This window comes from Brachycentrus maculatus, unplaced genomic scaffold (assembly GCF_059751285.1).
Source record: "Brachycentrus maculatus isolate JH-2025_06_01 unplaced genomic scaffold, ASM5975128v1 h1tg000173l, whole genome shotgun sequence".
Classification (NCBI taxonomy): domain Eukaryota; kingdom Metazoa; phylum Arthropoda; class Insecta; order Trichoptera; family Brachycentridae; genus Brachycentrus; species Brachycentrus maculatus.
The window spans coordinates 3516060-3532025 of NW_028280926.1; the positions used below are offsets into that span (position 1 = coordinate 3516060).

General features: G+C 31.3%; 1 protein-coding gene across 1 annotated transcript in view; it reads right to left on the reverse strand.

The window, feature by feature from the left end:
- Window positions 1-15966, reverse strand: part of LOC148308236 (rho GTPase-activating protein 7-like) — a 449904-nt gene that overhangs the window by 401147 nt on the left and 32791 nt on the right. The window contains exon 2 of the mRNA XM_088262080.1: window positions 12357-12413. The gene's annotated coding sequence lies outside the window, so the exon portion shown is untranslated. The remainder of the gene's footprint in view (window positions 1-12356; window positions 12414-15966) is intronic.

Below are 15966 nucleotides of genomic sequence, written 5' to 3' on the forward strand. Positions count from 1 at the left end.
CCCATCCGCACCCAATGGTGCACAGGGCACTCCATCAAATTGATGCAATCGTAAGTTGATCGTTAATTACATGAAGGCAAGGTGATAAATCTTGAGTTTCAGGTACCAATCCAGGTATATATTAAAACAAATATTTCAGTGAAAGAAAAAAGCACTTTTCATTATTTTTGCCCCCCTGAGAATCCAACTTGGGGTCTCCGGTATCGTAGCTAAATGCGGTTACTACCAGAAAAACCAAAATATTTCAAATTTTAAAACTAATATATTTCAATGAGAATTTGAACGAAAGTCGTAGTTTTTCGATCGTTATCTCAAAGTTTTTTTTCTGTATCAGGGTAAACCAATTTACTTTTACCTTCTCTACAATTTATTTTGTAAACAAAATAAACTATGTAAACAAACTACCGACAGATAAGAACGGCGACAGTTAGTAAACAAGTTTTAAACATACGTTACTGATAAAAATCATTCATATACTTGATCAATGAATGTGACGAAATAATGACACTAGTTATAATTTAAAGAGTGATATTTAAGATGAATAACCTGTTTTATTTTTAATTTTAATTTTACTTGGCAAATACCACTTTTTCTTTAAAATCTTATCGCTCACTCCTTTCAAGAACGTCATAAATCAAAAAACTTGATTTTTCAGGATAACGTTTTTGAAGTTTAAAAATATAACACAATGTTTTAAAAATAAATAGCAAGCACTGATTGATTTTTTTACTGTGCAACAGATCTTTTGAGGTAAAACCTGAAGGTTTTTTCTCCATTTGAAAAATATTAAGTTTATTTAAAAAAGTGATTAAACAATACATTTTCTTCAAAATGCAAAAAACAACACTTTCTGCCCTGTAGCGGGTAAATATGAAGTTAAAATATGCCGCTTTTGCTGGGATATAGTACATTTTCTGGGCATTCCGAAAACATGCACAACTGAAAGTTGACGATTTTTGATTTATGACGTTCTTGAAAGGAGTGAGCGTTATGTGAAACGTGTTTAGATACATTCCGCGTCATTTTTAAACACCGTATGTGAAGCTAAGTCCAAATTTTATAGTTGTGTCCTTGGGACATTGAAGGTAGTAGGAGCTGTTTCTTATTTTTATTTACTTTTTTATTTTTAATTTTTTAATCAGTGGGAACATGGACAATATAGGGAAGGCTTTAGTCATTGTCGTATTGTTTACTATGGGTTTATAACTAGTCATACTTTTATGAAATTCTATTGTTTCAAAATTTTGCAGTAAATGATTTTTCTTATATTTTTATTGGGTTTCTACGTTATTGTTGTTTTATATGTGATTATTGTCTATTAAATGGTAAGACCTCCGCCTCCGTAGTGTAATGCATGCTCGGCTACCGTTCTGGAGGTCCCGGGTTCGATTCCTAGGGGGGTTTAATAAATATAAGTGATTTTTTCACTCAATATTACACTGGACTGGTACCTGAAGTGGAGGGCTTATCACCTTTCCTTCATGTGTAATCGATCAAGATAACACTGCGTTTATATGGAGCAGTGCCCTATGCACCATTGGGGTGCGGTAAGGGTTTTAAAAATGGTAAGCCAACTCTGTTTTTTTTTTTACATAATTCATGTTCCCTGATTTTTGTTTAAAAAATTCTAGAAGTTATACCAATGTATCACCTTCCACAAACTGTTTTTATTTTCGTTTGTGTAACATTCTATGTTTGTTAAGATTGATTTCATCGATTGGGCAACGAAACAGAGATCTGTAACGTCTCTTCTTTCGTAACTAAATATAAATTTAAAATTACATTAATTGATTCAAAAGTCACATTGTTGTAATATGTATCAATTTTTAATTTCAATTTTACTTGGTGTCTTGGTGAATACCAATTTTTCCTTGTGACACGTGTTTCGATGCATTTCGCATCATTTTCAAACACAGTATATGATTTCAAACAACTTTAGTAAGTTTTAAACTTATTTTTTTCCCTATATCATTGAAAAATATAAAAAATTACATTTTTAAGGCTTTAACTACAGGAGGTAAGTAATAATTTAAACCAATCTGTAAGATAAAACAAAGTAAATCTATTAAATATGTTAAATCGGTGAACCTAAGTGAATTTTAATCTCAACATTTAATCAGTTAATGTATACACTTAAGTTAAATCATTATTTTACTTTTCCATTAATTTTACTTAAGATTTAAATTAAAAGATAACTCGTCGTTACCGACTGCTTAGAAGCTAAATCCATCAAAATTGAAATTAATTGAAAAACCTCGTTAGTTTGCCTCATCCTGTGATGCAAAGCTATTTAAAGGAGATATTTTTTTAATTTAAATTTTGTTTTTCGGTTATCAATCGTGCTGCGACATCTCAACATAGAGGAAGAAGAATATGGAAGTTTGGGTATTTACAGGGCTTACGACTTGTCATAGGCTGGTTAAGTGATCACTTTACACAAGTGTAACATTCACCATTTCACGATGAAAGTTTTGTATTACGCGATGTATCTACCACTTATTGTGTTTGGACATAAGTATATTTTATATTTACACTCGTAAACATTTTTTCACCATAATCCATGGAAATGTAGTATGGAGTTGGCAAAAGAAGGGTGAAATTAGACTGAATTCAGTCGAAATGCGATCTATAAGAGGAATGTGCAGTAAAACGATGCATTTTAGATGTTCGAATGATGGTATAAGGAATGAATGCAAACCCGAGATAAGGATAATCGATTAAATTAAGAAAGGTATGTTGAGATGGTTTGGGCATGTAAATCGAATGAGTAAAGAAAGAACAGCACAACACATTTATAAGGTGGTAAAAGAAGCAGAGGAAGACCGAAGAAAACTTGGCATGATCAAGTATTTTAAATACTTGGGCGTGGTCAGATCAGGAGTCGTAATAATTGACAGTTATGTATTAGAAGATGAGTGAATGTGGAAGAGGTGAAGATCGTTTGCACAGACAGTGTGGCATGGCGTGACACACCTAAAATGTTGTAGTAATAATCGACAGGCATGAATTAGTTTAGGAGACGCGTTAATGTGGAAGAGGAGAAGATCGTTTGCAAATACATAGTGGTATTGCGTGATACACCTAAAATGTGTTAATTGACTTGTTTTTCTCTTGATCCTTTAAACTTGTCATTGCTGAACTTCGAACTAGTTTCATTTACGATTATTAGTGATGTGATGGACATTATATTAATGACTAACGAGTTTCCGAGAAACATAACGATTTCCGGTCAGCACTGCATAATTTGTAGTAATTTACTAACATTATTAGTTCATGCTTCTACTGATATGCCTTCTCGCCTCATGTACTGCCGACAATGGTCGCATTGTGAGTATTCAGATCATCGTGATGATATAACCGTATCTTCATCATTCATTCAACAGAAAACAAATCATAACTATGTAAGTTTAAATAAATCACAACATTTTATGTGTGTCTTGTTCAAAAATATAGCTTTTTATCCACTTAGGAGTTATTTTACAATTTTGACATCTCTGAATATCTGACCTAAATGATGGAAGCTTAACTTCCTAAACATGTAGTCTTTAATAAAACTCAAGTGGTATAAAACAAGTGTTTTCTTTAATCATTGTAACATCGCTTACTCCTTTCAACAATGTCATAAATCAAAAATCGTCAATTTTCAGTTGTGCATGTTTTCGGAATGCCCAGAAAATGTACTATATCCTAGCAAAAACAACATATTTTTAAGTTAATATTTACCCGCTACAGGGAAGAAAGTGTTGTTTTTGAATAAAAGGTATTGTTTAATGATTTTTTTAAATATACAATTTTTTTTCAAATGGAGAGAAAACCTTCAGGTTTTACATAAAAAGATCTGCTGCACAGTAAAAAGTTGATTAAGTGGCTTGATATTTATTTTTTATACATTGTATTTTATTTTTAAACTTTAAAACGTTCTCCTGAAAAATCAAGTTTTTTGATTTATGACGTTCTTGAAAGGAGTGAGTGACATGTCTTACCACAAAGTTAATGCCGAAACAATAAATAAAATATAAGTACCTGAATATTGAAAATTTCCATTCTAGTTTCAAAAGGCATGATAAATACCCTCATTTTAGTTAAAACCCTTATCCGCACCCCAATGGTGCATAGGGCACTGTGTCATATTAACGCAGTGTTATCTTTTACACATGAAGGAAAGGTGATCAGCCTTCGGCTTCGGGTACCAGTCCATGGTAATATTGAATAAATATTAAAGTGAAAAAATCACTTATTTTTATTATACTTCCCCTTGGGAATCGAACCCGGAACCTCCAGAACGGTAGCCGAGCGTGCTGACCATTACACTACGGAGGCGGACAAAAACCCTTAGTACATATATATAAACAGGATAATCTCAACAGTTTAGATGGAAAGGGATCGTTCTGACATCCCTCCACAAAGCTACGTCGGGTTATCTTGGCAGCCTCACGTCGGATCGCACGGACAATGAGAGGCCACGAAATTTAAGTGGCATGTTCAATTTACAAGAAACAAATAACGTCCAGTTACCCACAAGGCACACTCTCATTATTCTCGACTCCCATCAGTTATAAACAATGCAATAAAAATCCGCCTCATAAATAATTCATGCTTTAAACATTCAACGAGAATATTGTTACGTTCGAGACTCGGTACGTTTATCTGATGCTGTAGCCGTACAAACAATGCATCAACAAATTTACAATCTAACTAAAAAGTATGTATGTATGTAAAATACGTAATTTACTCTCTATATGTGAAAAAATCTACATATATACATACTTAGTGTATAGTTTTAGAAAAATATGTGTAAGTTTCTTCTTCTAACCCTTCTCCGCACACAATAGGGCATAGAGCCTGTACCTCACTGGCGCAGTGATATCTAGATCAATGTTTCTCAATGTGTGGTTCGCGCACCTCCAAAATGTGTATGTATGATATGTTATTCACTCTCAGTATATGAAAAAAAACCTATACACTAAGTAAAAAAATAATAAAAATAATAAAACACTGGTTTTAGAATGAAGATCGGCAGCAAAATTAAAATATCTAAAACTTGTGGACGACCCATCATGACATATCGCTCACTCCTTTCAACAACATCATATATCAAAAAACTTGATTTTTCAGGATATGGTTTTTAAAGTTTAAAAATATAATAAAATGTATTAAAAATAAATATCAAGCCACTTTTTGAACTTTTTACTCTGCAACAGATCTTTTTTGGATAAAACCTTCACTGTTTTTTTCTCCATTTGACAAATATTTAGTATTTTTTTTTAAATAAATTAAACAATACCTTTTCTTCAAAATGCAAAAAAAACAACACTTTCTGCCATGTGGCGGATAAATATTATGTAAAAGAGATGCCACTTTCGCTGGGATATAGCACATTTTCTGAGCATTCCGAAAACACGCACAACTGAAAATTGACGATTTTTGATATATGACGTCTTTGAAAGGAGTGAGCGATATGGTATCGAATGCAGAGCGGACACTGCAGTCACAAAAAACTGGCTCAATAGTATCAGAAATGAAAACTCTAAGGACAATATCTGGCAAGAGTCTATGAGATAAAAAAACACCAGAATAAGATAATAATGCGGGATCAAGACCTGCAATTTGTTTTATGAAAAAAATAAAAGCCTTAAGGGGAAAACTTCAATAATATGTCGTCAGTAATTTCAAGGTTCTACTATACATATCGCTCACTCCTTTCAAGAACGTTATAAATCAAAAATCGTCAATTTTTAGTTGTGCATGTTTTCGGAATGTCCAGAAAATGTACTATATCCCAGCAAAAGCGGCATATTTTTAACTTAATATTTACCTGCTACAGGGCATAAAGTGTTATTTTTGCATTTTGAAGAAAAGGTATTGTTTAACTATTTTTTCAAATATACTAAATATTTTTCAAATGGAGAAAAAACCTTCAGGTTTTACCTTAAAAGATCTGTTGCACATTAAAAAGTTCAATTAGTGGCTTGATATTTATTTTTAATACATTGTGTTACATTTTTAAACTTTAAAAACGTTCTACTGAAAAATCAAGTTTTTTTATTTATGACGTTCTTGAAAGGAGTGAGCGATATAGTATGTATCAATTTTCATATTCAGCGTTTAGATGTAATATTTCCAAAATCAAATATTTCAAAAGCAAATGACAGCTAGAAACATTTTTAAAAAATAATTTTACATTTGCGATTTTACAACGGCGAGCTTATTAGGGTTGTGCGTCGATCTAAAGTTCCCACTTGAGAGATCCATTAAGATCAGCCTGATTTCGTAATAAGCTAATATTCTTACTGGGACTTTACGATCGGACGAGCTTCTACGGTAATGAAATATTTACGATCCTCTGACGATATATCAATATTGGATCGTGACGTAAGATGCGATCGCTGACACGTGTTCCCCACACGCACTCGTAATATATGTGAATATTATGCTTTAAAATTAATCTGCATTCTTGCTGTAATTTGTGCAGTAAACACTAGAACCAAGCCTATAGTTATCAGAGAAAAATATACACAATTAAAATTTAAACCATTTATTATTAATTATCCTTTCAGACACAGCATTATTCACGCTATGAATGATATAACTAACTAACTAACTAACCATCACGCCGCTTCCCTGCAGGGGTAGGCAGAGAGAATCGAACGCCACACCACTCTGTCTTTGCAAACATTCTTTGCCTCTTCTACATTCATGCATCTCCTCATACATACCCGACGATTATTACGACTCCTGACCCGGCCGCTTTCAAGTATTTGACATACCTGATTGTGCCAAGTTTTCCTCGGTCGTCCTCTGCTTCTTTTTCCAACTACATTCGCCTCATAAATTTGTTTAACCGTTCTTTCTTCACTCATACGCTCCACTGTCCAAACCATCTCAACACACCTTTCTTAATTTTATCGATAATGCTTATCTCAGCCTTACATTCTTTCCTTATTTCATCATTCGAATATCTATCAAACATCGTTTTGCCACACATTCGTCTGAGGGATCGCATTTCGGCTGCATTCAGTCTGCTTTCATCCTTCTTTTGCCAACTCCATGCTGCGCTTCCATTCATAAGGGTTGGAACCAGAACTCCATTGTGTACTGCCAGTTTAGCTTCCGCTGATAGATTTTTATTTGCTAAAACTGATTTTAGTGCACCATTCACTCTGTTCCCAGCATCTGAATGATAAAGGCATCAATATTATAAAGTAAGTTTTATATATTTATGTACTCCACAAAATTTTCAACTGATGGCGCCACAATCAGCCATCCTTCTAAATCTATTTAATTGGTACCAACATGTGAAAGGGATAGATATTAAAGTTCTACCAATTACTATCAAAACCATTGCATACCATAGATGCAAGTTCCAAAAAATGCAATATGGATGTTCACTAATGGGCAGAACGGTGAACGTTACACAAGTGTATAAAATAGTCATGCAAGCCAGCCAAGTGCCAGGTCGTAAGCTGTGAGATGCTCAGACTTCCATCTTTGTTCATACAAATGATAGATATTCCATCTCAATTTGAGATACCTATAATATCAGACACCTTAAATTTGAACAATGATACCGTTTAAAAATGACACTTAAAACCAAAATATATTAAGCCAAAAATAATTGACGATAGAAAATTTGTAGACCATGTTTCTGACATTACATACAGGAAGGTTTACATTCTGCAAAGCACAAAAGATTATAAAAAGCATCAAGTATTATTGACGTTAAAATCGTTTTTTGTCCTACTATCACGATTTTCATATTATTCCTTCAATATAATGACTTCTTTCAGCGGAAATAATCGCAACACTTTTTATACTATTCCAACATTCAGTTTACTTTTTTCAATCATTTCAAAAACCAAATCACAACCACCGGAGCAAAAAAAGCAAATCAATTTTTTACCACACTAAAAATCACGAAAAAGATTTTCTGTTTATTTCTAAACACAAAATATCTTCAAACAAATTACATTATTTTGTATTACTGTTAAAAAAGAATATTTATAAAAAAAAGCATAAAGAACTGTAATAAAAATTCATATTGTGCCTACACCAATAAGAGGAGAGCTTTCTAGACGGACACATAAATTATGAGAAATTTTTGTTATCAGTCAACCAAAAATTATAAAACTTGCCCAGGTATAGGATGATCAGAAACAATACATATGGAATTAATTTTTTAGATTTTTTTCTTAGAATCACTCTTTTATATCATAGGATTAATTTTAAGTCTACTAATTACTCAACACAATAAATAATATTTGAAATTCAGTTTAAAAAAAAGGGTTATAAAATGAACTCCCTCCCTAAACACGCAGTAGATACGCTCTATAAGAGAGATAACTCGTTATTTAAAAAATAGTGTTTTCTATATTCTTCTTCATCTTTGTATGTAAAGATGATAATGTAAACCTTTGTTTTATTCTCAGATATATAAAAAAATGCCTTTATCCTCAGCCGAAAGCAAAAATTAATTATATATTTTAAACAAAATTCTTAAAATCAATCCTTTAAACAAGACATAACTTATATGGTATATAGACACATATCTTTTGACCAAACTTTTATTATGTATAAGTATATATTTACCACACGATAAACAAAATACACGTAAACACGTAAAGTTGTTTTTTCAACAGTTTGACAATGCCGCAAGGCGAAACAGATATCACAAAAACCAATTAATTCTGTTTAATGATTGATCATTTTTAGATTCATTATAATAATAATGTAATAAATAAAAAAAAATGCTTCGACTCAGTTGAAACATAATGTGATATATAAAAATATTGCTTAGGGCCACACTCGCTATCACTGAGCTTAGTCAGCATTCGGCAACGCTAGGAGTCGCACGTCATCTCACACCCAATTTTTTTTACATTATATATTGGATTCTTTTTTTTTTGTTTTCAAGAATACACATTGATTTTTTTTATATAATTAACCTCCAATAACTCTTTGATTTTCAAAACCATATATTTATTTCGAAGAAAAACAATTCTTTTTAATACAAAAACGATGTTTTTAGAAAAAAAAACAATTACGTCAAATGTTGCATGGTACAAAGAAAGTTAAGTTGCTGTTTAACGTATGTATGGTAAAGCATTAAATAAATGATTTGGTAAGTTCCAATCGATCAAATTACGGGATACACGTTGAAAAACTGATTCCTTGCTTTTTTCCTATTTCGAAAGAAGAATTTTTTTTTCAGGATTCGGACATATTTTAATCCAGGATTCGGACCTCACATACTATTATAAGAGTTTCTGCTTGGTAAAAAGCTTCTTTACATCTCACCAATAGATGTCTCTAGTGAAGTTCTAGTGATTCATGAACAAGGTTTCTAAATTGGTTTATATATATATATATATATATATATATATGTAGAACTTCCAAGAATTTGAGTAGTGTGGTTGTCAAAAATGGGTAGAATTGGTGAATGTTACACGTGTGTAAAGTGATCACTTAAACCAGCCTATGACGGTCGTCAGCCCCGTAAAAGCCCAGACTTCCATATTCTTCTTCGTCTTTGATGAGATGTCAAAAAATAATAAGAATATTTAATTCCGTTACTTCGAGTGTCTTTATATTATTTGATAAGTATTCTTGGGTATATTCAAAGGTAAAATTAGGCATTTACATTTTCAAAAGCTTTTTAACCACCCGGTAAAGTGCTTAGAGGCTTCCATATTTCATCGACTTTGGAGAAATGCTCTAAACAAAACTGGAAGATGCCATTAGATCGTATCAGAACGGGTAACATAAGAAAAATTACTTCAATAGGATAGTAAGCATATGCAACTCGACTCGTAATACTTATTTATTAAGATTTTTAACAAGAAATGCGAGATAAATTAAAGAAAGACCCATTACTCTCAACTTTTACCCCGTCGGGAGATAGAAATTTAATTTATAGTTTGAACAAAGGTAAAATCAGATAATGTTGGTAAAATGGTATATCTCCTAAAGTACATACATACAAGTATAAGGTAAAGTCGCTTAGTTCAAATAATATATATTTAACATATATCGCTCACTCCTTTCAACCACGTCCTATATCAAAAATCGACAATTTTCAGTTGTGCATGGTTTCGGAATTCCCAGAAAATGTACCAACTATATCCCAGAAAAAGCGGCATATTTTTAACTTAATATTAACCCGCTACAGGGCAGAATGTGTTGTTTATGCGTTTTGAAGAAGAGGTATTGTTTAATTTATTTTTCAAATATACTTAATATTTTTCAAATGGAGAAATACATTCAGGTTTTACCTAAAAAGATCGGTTGCATAGTAAAAAGTTCAATACGTGGCTTGTTTTTTATTTTTAATATGTTATATTATATTTTTAAACTTTAAAAACGATCTCCTGAAAAATCAAGTTTTTTGATAAATATATGATGTTGTTGAAAGGAGAGAGCGATATGTATTACGAAAAACAAATTTAAAATCTATACATGAAAGCAGAATTTAAAAAAAAAAACAATTCAACGACAGATTTTTTATTTTAAGTAAGTACTATTCTGAAATAGCAAACAATTAAATTTATAAATTGTTTTTTGGTCTAAAAAGTATTCGAATCAAACGATGGTTCATGTGTGCATAATATTTTTGAAAAGATAATACTATGTAGATTTCAATAATTATCAGAATGGTGAACCTATAAAAGTGTATAAAAGTATCATTTGAGTCAGCCAAATACCAGATCGTTAGCCCTGGGATGCTCAGACTTCTATCTTCTTTCGTTTAAAGACGATGGATGCTTCGTCTAAAGTCAAGACACCTATATTATGTATATATTGATATATCGTACGTGGGGAAAAAATCCAGTTTCTAGTGAATTGAATAATTTTAAAAATACTCTAAATACTGTTAATATCAATAAAATGTAAGAAACAAATATTTTATTTTTTTAACATTCTTTTCTTTCTCAACATTAAACAAGTTTTCGATTCAAACCCTTATCCGCACCCCAATGGTGCATAGGGCACTGCATTATATAAACACAGTGTTATCTTGATCGTTAACACATGAAGAAAAGGTGATCAGCCATCCGCTTCAGGTACCAGTCTAGGATAATATTGAATAAATATTATAGTGAAAAAATCACTTTTATTTATTTGACCCCCCCTGGGAATCGAACCCGGGACCTCTAGAACAGTAGCCGAGCGTGCTGACCATTACACTATGGAGGCGGATAAAACAAGTTACTTGATTACAATTTTTTAAAATCCTTAAATATAAAAAATTAAGACTCTTAGGAGCATATCTGGCTAACCATCAGTATAAGAGAAATACGCGAGATCGAATATATCGTTAGGTGGGAAGACAACAAAGAAGACAATGGTATGCGCATTTGAGGAGAATGGAACTATCCAGATTCACATTGCATTGCCCTAGACAACTCCCGGGCAGACCATGAAAGAGTTGGATTGACAGCTGGGAATCCACATCCCAGACGAATCCCTCATAAAAACATGCAACAAACAGAAGAACAAGAAAAAATATTGAAGAAAGAATTGAAATACAAAAATAAACGATATCAATCAGCAATAAGGAAATCGTATCTCATTCAAATACCAAAAAATCATTATTTTTAATCACATCTCATAAATCAAGTTGAAGAGACTCGGTAATCCGAAATAGTTTATCGTGATTGATATCATTCGAAGTCGTAGATGAGAATTTTATCTGAACCTCTTCAGGACAGTGCCTCTACATTCATTTCTAATAACACTTAATAAGATTTTGGTGTAATTTACAGCTAATCACGAAACAGGAGAACAAATGAGGCAGTATTTTACTAGGAGCTGAGATACGCCGCCTTCAAGGTGCCGACGATACCGAAGCAAATTACAATTCGTTGTACATAACACAAGAGCAATAAACTTTTCATCCACTTAAGAAAACTTTCGAATTAATGAGTATTACGCTCTAACGCCCGTCGAAATAGCAGGTGATGAATATAATCAAAGGTTAATTGATAAGTAATTAATATCATGTCTAATGTCCGCCTCCGTGGTGTAATGGTCAGCACGCTCGGCTACCGTTCTGGAGGTCCCGGGTTCGATTCCCAAGGGGGGTAAAAATAAATATAAGTAATTTTTTCACTGTAATATTTATTCAATATTACCATGGACTGGTACCTGAAGCGGAGGGCTGATCACCTTTCCTTCATGTGTAAAACGATCATGATAACACTGCGTTTATAAGACATAGTGCCCTATACACCATTGGGGTGCGGATAAGGGTTTTATTATTATTATAAATATTTAATTTAATTTGCTTTGAACCAGATAATATATTTGTATTTATATTATGAATTTGTGTAGATTTTTTAAAGAATTATGTTCAGACTTACCTTAACCCGAATACTGTAAGGAAGGCCTTTCCGTTTTTTTTATATTTTTATAAAAATCTGTAAAAAAGAGAAAAAGTTGTTAATGCAACAAATATTTTACTTATTTTAAATATTATTAAAGAAAACACTTGTTTTTTTAACACTTAAGTTTATTTTACGACGACTAGTTTTGGAAGCTAAGCTTCCATCTTCAGGTCTAAATATACATTTAGTTTACAATTAGGCCTGAAGATGGAAGCTTTGCTAAAATAAACTCAAGTGTTTAAGAAACGAGAGTTTTCTTTAATAATATCATCATGTCTTACCACAGAGTAAATGCCGAAACAATAAATAAAATTGTTTTAAATATACATATTATATTCTACAATCTTATACAATGTATTTAAATATAACATATTATATTAAAACATACATGAATAAAAAAGCGATGCGTGTAAATTCATTACCTTTTCCTATTCTAAAAAGTAAAATAAAACATATAACCAACCAGCTTTGTTTTAAACTCATCAGTTTTCACAACATTTTTGGGTGAAACCAAATCTTTACACACAAATCTGTGTTTCATCAGTAGGGAATTAATTTTACATTTGGACATCTCAACACATATGAAGAAGAGCCCATAGTCTGGGTATTTACAGGGCTTATGACCTAGGTCAAGTGATTACTTCTAACGCGTGTAATATTCACCATTCTACCTTAGGATTTTGCATAAATCTACACATAAAGATCTCTGAAGAAAATTGCCAGAATTATAAAGATACGAAATACGGATGTATTTTAAAGATAAAACTCTTATAAAGTGGTGAAAATTGCTGATTTTTTTTATTAAAGTCAACGGTTTTACCGCTAAACCAACGGATGTTTACACTCCGATTGGTTTTGCTGTAATGTAGATTATTCAAAACGAATTTACCTCGTATTTTTGGATACAGTCCAAGATCAACAATACATAATAATAAAAATCTTTATTAATAAGAGCCCGCATAAAGTTAAATCGATGTGATTTGTTTATTAATTTGTTTGAAATGGCACATAGCAACACCAAACGAATTTACAAGAGAATTTTTTTTTTAATTAAACACTTGAATATACCACTTTATCGAGTTATATTTTTACCAACGACTAGCTTCGAAAACGACAGTTGTTTTTATCTTCTGGTACAAATTAAAACGGTACAGTTTTAATTTGTACCAGAAGATGAAAACAACTGTCGTTTTCGAAAGTAGTCGTAAATAAAAATAAAACTCGATAAAGTGGTATATTCAAGTGTTAAATTTTGATAAAATAATCATGTCATTCCACAAAGTTAATGCCGAATCAATAAATAATATAGATAAATTAATCATAATTTTAAACGAGATCATAATTAAATACCTGTGGAACCGATAAACTCAACAGTTTGGAATAAGATCCTTACAATATATATATATATATATATATATATATATATATATATATATATATATATATATATATATATATATATATATATATATATATATATATATATATATATATATATATATATATATATATTTATATATATATATATATATATATATATTTATATATATATATATATATATATATATATATATATATATATATATATATATATATATATTCTTTAAACCCTTATTCGCACCCCAATGGTGCATAGGGCACTGCGTTATATAAACGCAGTGTTATCTTGATCTTTTACACATGAAGGAAAGGTGATCAGCCCTTTGCTTTTGGTACCAGTCCAGGGTAATATTGAATAAATATTACAGTGAAAAAATTACTTATATTTATTTTACCCCCCTTGGGAATCGAACCCGGGACCTCCGGAACGGTAGCCGAGCGTGCTGACCATTACACTACGGAGGCGGACAAAAGGGAGGCATATATATATATGCTGTTAACTTATTGTACATACTATATATACATTGGTAAATTTATTGCTGGAAGCATTATCTTCCAACTAATTAAAAACACAGTAGCGATATAGGTCAAGGTTTTCAAACTCAAAAATTATTGTCAGATAATGCTTATACGTAATTGAAACGGAAAAAAACATATAATATAGAGTTGCAGTATGAAGTATGAATGATTCAATAATTACAATATGTTACATTCATGCAACTATAAATTCGATGAAAATAAAGCAGTCGGTTTAAGTAAGGTATTGAGTGCGAGAGGTAAAAAAACACGAAGGAATATAATGATATTTACAATAGCATGTATAATTAAAATAAATATTTTTAGTAAATTATAAAAATATTAATATTTATTTATAATTTTCAGAAAAAAATGTTTTTAAGGATATAATAGACTAATATTTATAGTTAGTTACGTGTGTTCATTGTAATCTGCGCCATTATTTTGCTGCGGTAAATGAAAAAAGAGTCAGTCAACCGTATAACGGATATTGTGGTTCCAGAAATTGCGACTCTTTCCTTAAAATTTATAATACTGTACATCGCATTTTTTATACAAAAAAAAAACAAAATTCTATTCCGAAGGACATGCTTAAAAACGCACAACAATAATAAATAACATAAAATTTATATTAAAGACATTTCAGTAGCCACAAACAAGTTTTCCGAGTCTGGGCATACACATGTACATAGTACATATCTTACAATCTATGAGTGATATTGGCTGGTAAAATATATCATTTTATATACTGTGTAACATTAACCATACACTGTTACATTCACAATACACTGTAAACATACACCATACACCGTATAACATTCACCATACACTGTGTAACATTCACCATACACTGTGTTACATTCACCATACACTGTGTTACTTTCACCATACACTGTTACATTCACCATACACTGTGTTACATTTACCAAAAACTGTGTAACATTCACCATACACTGTTACATTCACCATACACTGTATAACATTCACCAAACACTATGTTACATTCACCATAAACTGTGTTACATATACCATACACTGTGTAATATTCTCCATACACCGTGTAACATTCACAATCCGTTTCACAATTTTTTAACATGTACATATATCAACGTATAATAACATCAAGTGCCATCTCTTGAGCATTTTTGATGTTAACACAGGTGCGACCATTAATAATTTATGAAAAATCCTTCCGGATCATATCACGTACTACGATACGCCAAAAAATGTACTTATTTTTATCAGAGTGTTTTATGAATATTTAATTAGTTAGTTAGGTTATAATAATTTAGCCTTCCCTTACGATACCAAAAACTTCCACGCGCTCCGTACACCATATGAAAATATGATTTTAAAAATTCCTTAATATTAACCATGAGTATATCAATGTTTTAGAATAGTACATAAACCCTGAGGATGACAGACAAGGTTCATGTCGAAACCAGTTGGAAAAAGTGTACCAATAAAAAGTGGTTAAAACAAAGTTGTTTTATTTTATAAAATGTGACAAAATTTCGAAACATGTATTTTACGATAAGAATTTGTAACATGCTGTGTAAAACTCTCCGTGTGAGTTTTTGCAAAGGGAGTATTCGTTTGGTATATTTTTGTGCGACAATTTTCAAAAAAGTGATAAACAAAATTAGTTAGAAAATGTTTTATACATATATATGTGTTTATATCATTTCGT